The sequence below is a fragment of the Colobus angolensis genome, unplaced genomic scaffold, assembly GCF_000951035.1.
Source record: "Colobus angolensis palliatus isolate OR3802 unplaced genomic scaffold, Cang.pa_1.0 Scaffold196, whole genome shotgun sequence".
Lineage (NCBI taxonomy): Eukaryota > Metazoa > Chordata > Mammalia > Primates > Cercopithecidae > Colobus > Colobus angolensis.
The window spans coordinates 251,786-256,558 of NW_012115110.1; the positions used below are offsets into that span (position 1 = coordinate 251,786).

At 40.3% G+C, this 4,773-nt stretch overlaps 1 long non-coding RNA gene across 1 annotated transcript; it reads right to left on the reverse strand.

Moving 5' to 3' along the window:
- Positions 1-2,266: 2,266 nt before the first annotated feature.
- Positions 2,267-4,773, reverse strand: LOC105510947. Its single transcript, XR_001001636.1, has 2 exons — positions 4,739-4,773; positions 2,267-4,009 (listed from the first exon to the last, which is right to left on the reverse strand). It is a non-coding gene; the product is annotated as an uncharacterized LOC105510947 (long non-coding RNA).

Here is a 4,773-nt window from a genome sequence, read left to right on the forward strand (position 1 = left end):
CCCAGGCCTGCACCCGCAGCAAAGCCCATCTGCTCCTGGTTGCCCCGTTTTGCCGGCATCTCTCCGGCCTCAGTCAACAACAGCAAACGTGTATCTTGGAGGGCTAGGTAATTTCTGACTATGAAATTTTTAAAGCAAAAATAAAATTCAGACCCCATTAGCTTCCTTCTCCAGTGAAAGATACCTCTCTCTCTCTTTCCTTCCTCATTCATCTTTCCCAATGACCAGCATAGAGAGGAGCTCATAAATCACTCTACCCCATTTCTTTAAAAAGATCCCTCTAAACACCTGCAGGTTTTATGTTCTTAGCGTGTATTTTAGAAATCAAGTTCTCTAGAAGGAAATTCAGGTCAGGAGACAGTGGGTAAGTTATGGAAATCTTTAATAATTTGTTGGGCATATAAACATCAAAGAAGCTTCCTTAGCCTTAGCTAATCTCCTGAGCTGCTTTGAGTTTTCACCAATTGAAATGTGCATGTCCTTCCAGAGAATGGAGTCGTGTGTGTGTGTGTGTGTGTGTGTGTGTGGTGTGTGTGTGTGTGTTGAAAGGGAAAAGGGATCGCATGTTCAGGTAAAACAATCTTCCCTGTTCCAAAGCGACGCGGCTTTTACCCCTACTCCAATGCCTGAACATAAGCGCAAAGGTTCATTTTGGCTTGGCTTTTCCACTCCCACACTTAAGAAATGTACTGCCTTGAATATTGTGTCTTCATTAGAGCGCATGATCTTTCCGTGTTTATTTTGTTAAATATTGTTAACTTTCATACTTCTCACAGAAGTCTTCCAATTCCTCTAATTATAACAGTACATACAGTAGAGACATTGCCGCCATGGGCAATTTATTTCCTGCTAATTTAGGAAATATGGGTAATATTAATAAAAGTAAACTACATAAGACCTTCAGACTACAATCTGAAATGCTTCCTGAAGGGGAAAATCATTATCTCTATGAAAAGTCTACGAAGGTTTTATTTCTAAAACCAAAACAAGCAAACATATTCAATCCCCCTTTTACCTCTCCAGACCTCAGATTTGTTTGTTTCCAGATACACTGCCACAGAGTGGCAAAGCTTCCCAAGTGAAAAATCTTTCCTCCTGCTAATAGATAGCTCAGCTCCAAACATGTTCATATCTATTACTAGGAGAGGCAGAGAAGACAGAAAAATAGTTCACCCCAGAGATTTACTTTACGTCTGACCTCCAAATACTTAAGAATCTAAAACCAACAAAATGCATAAGAAATAACAGAAAACAAAAACCTGGTTCTGCCCCTCTTCTCCACAGTCAAACCAATCACTCCTCCCCAGCAGTATGACTCTGTGTCCAGTTAACAGTCCCCTGGCTTGGCCTCAAGTATCTAAGATTACTTTCAAATACCCTTTCTAACAAGACCCCAGCAAGAGGCCACTAATTTCTATGGCAAAAAAAGCCACTAGAGAGAGATCCGTTTGTCAATATCAACTGGTCCAGCAATTTCCCATCCTCAGACACATTGGCCTATCGGAGCTGGCAGATGTTTAGACAAGATTTTATAAATTGTTCAATATCAGCCCATAATGAACCCCAACTGACCATTCCAAAGCAGCTAAAAGCATCCCAGACCTCCCCCGCTGGGATCCAATAATGCTCTCATGCTGCAACATTATTAATCATGGAATAAAATAGATGAACCTCTTGAAAAATAAGTGTATGATTGATTAAAGGGCAATCTAAGAAGCTATTATTCTTGTTTTATGACCGTAAGTTATATTCACTCAATTTATCTTTTGAGAGGAAATAAATGATTGTTCATTTCTTCTCTGAAATTATATTATATGGATATCCATATAATTTTGCTGAAAATTAAAGTGACAGGCTTGCTACTTTTATGATACTAATCAAAGGGGATATGTTACTTGACTACAAATTTTAGGCTTGTCCTATAATTAGAAAGTGAGTAACACAATAAAGAGGCAGTAGTCTAAGGTTGTTTAAAGGTTTCTCTTCCCCCAGGGTAAGAGTAAGAGCCACTGAAAGGAAAGTAAGTCCCTCCCCCCAGATCCTCACCCTAGGTTTAATGTGCATTATAGGAAAAGGAGAGTTAAGAAATCCTTCCATAAATTTGAATAATTAGGCCAATTTGGATAATTCAGGCTTTAAAAAAACAATTATTTCCATCAGTAATTTATTGGTGGGAGGGTGTAACTCTCCATTATCAATATTATTCTCCAGTTTGGTTTACTAAAGAGGTTCAAGAAGCCAGCATCAGAAATAAATATAAAATGCATAGGGTGTCAGATCATTTTATTTTGCCAAGTTTTAAAAATTTACACTAACAAGTAATTAGCATACTCAGGGCACAAAAATCTTTTTTTTTTTTTTTTGCAATACATATATAGAAATCATCTAGAACACATGTTTCTCCTGATTGTATACTTCTCTTCCATCTGATTTTTCTTTTTTTTTTTTTATGATCAGGAAAGGAGAGTTTATTTCACACAGCTTTTCATTAAAAAGGTGAGATCAGATCACCTGGAGGTTATCACTGGAGCTCCACCCCAAATCATTCTTCTAGGAAAAATAAGCCCCAAACACCATATTATTGTAGACTAGTCTGTTTTTATTTACAATTTAAGATATAAATTAGTAAAGAATTCGTGTTAAACAACCAACAAAGATTGTATAACCAGCAATGTTCAAATAAAAACCAGGCAGAATTTATTTACAAAAAGTTTAGATTCCATTGCAATACAACTTGCATAAATTACTAGAAGCTTTATATCATTATAAAAATAAATATCAAATTTGTTTCCACTTCTGAAGTACTCAAGTTCTTCAATCACGTTTTATTTCTACTGTGTACATCTTTTACAAATAAACTTTACAGTAAATCCTATCACACCTATAGAATATATACTGTGGCAATGAAGTGATCAATTCAAGATATCCTGAGAAAAACAGATTGTTTTCAAAAGTCACACATACATAGGGGAAACTATACTATGCCAACAAATTCACGTATGTCCAACAATAGTCTGTTCCAATTGTTAGAGTCTGTGGGTTGACAGTGCTGTGTGGATCCTTCTCTTTTACAGTGGCACAAGATGTGGTCTGGATTTAGACATCTGTTTGTTGTATCTGTAAATTTATGAGCTTGGGAAGAGAGAATGGCCTCCTGACTTTGTTTTTGTTTTTTTTTTTTTTTTTCAAAGCAATTGTGACACCTACCTGTGGACCAAGGAAAAACCAAATCATCCCCAATCTTTCAGTTCCACACCAACACCATTATAAAAACGAGTTGATCTGAAGTGGTTCTACCTCTTTCTTATCTTCAAGATCTATACTTAGTAATTCTGACTCGTTGCAAAGCAACAAATTTTTCAGATGCTGTTGTGAGCCCCAGGAGAATGTCAGAGTCCTGTGCACTTGGACATGGGTGGAGGGGAGGTTGGGAAGGGCTGATAAAAGACTAGGATGCCTTGTGTCTCTTCAGTCTTGTTTTGCAAACATCATCTATAAAGATTTTTGCTACTCCGAGTTTTGGTAGCCCAAGCTCATCAAAGCATGTGTGTATTATGTGTCTAGCATAGTAAAAATGGCTCTAAATTGCATACGAATGCCCAGATTGTAATAATCTATTGTTTCAAAAGAAAACAACAGTAGTGTGTAATATATATATACACATGTACTATATATACACACATATATATATTACACACACACACACACATATATATATTTTCTTTCCCTAGGTAAAGGAGTGATAGAACTTGTGCCAAAAAGAGGGAATCTATAAAACAGAAAAGATAGTTTCCCCCTTGAGGAAAGAAAAGACTGGACAAGATTGAAATGCTCTGTCTTCTAACCCCATGACCAGAAGCAAGAAAAACACATTAAGCAAGCTGGTGCTGGGAGGCTCCAGAGGGTCTGGGAAGCACCAGGGTGCCCACTTACTTGCATTGCTGTGCTCGGCCCTTCTATAGGTAGGGCTGGACGCCCCCGCCAACCACGGTGCAGCCCTCGCTGGCATCTGTCAGGGGAGTGGGCAGTTAGTCAGAACCGATCCCACAGCCTGCTGACTGCGCAGACCACCACCGTGCACCCACCATCCTCCACTCCAGGGCAAACAGCAGTTTGGGAAACCGACTGTCTTCAGGGCCGCTATCTGAGACGACTTTTGGTGATGTTCCCTAGTTCTTAACTTTCCCCCTTGAGCTCCTCCTTCGGGTAGCCTGACTCAGGAGCAACAGAGGCAATATAGAACGGGGGGAAAACGGTTTTCTTTCAGAACAACAACAGCAAAAAGCAGAAAAAACGTTTGATTTTCTCTTTTGAAGACAAACGCCTCTGAGAGTAACTGGAACTTTCTGTTTGCTTCTAGCCAACGGCAGAAAAGCAGATTCAACTCTGACTCCTTAACCAACAAGACACCGAAACACACCCAGGCTCATTAGGGGGACACGCTGTAACTGGAATTTCGTGGTCATCTGGGTTTGCCGAACTAAGACAGCCAAGATAATAATAGTCAAAATAACAGTAAATTAAGTAAAAATAAATAATAACACGGCAAGTCTAAAAAGAGGGCCGCACCTTCTTTGGCTTCCATCTCGCCCGCCGCCCTCACTCTGCTAATTCTGGGTCCCAGGAGCGGCCCCCTAGATCTTCTTCCCGGACCCTCCCCCGGGTCTCCCGAGCGCTCCGCCTCCCCGGGGCTGGCTCTCCCTCCCCTCCCGGGCGCCCCCGGTCGCGGGCTGCCTACCTTTCTTGGGCTCGTAGCCGCCGCCCGGGGGGCGG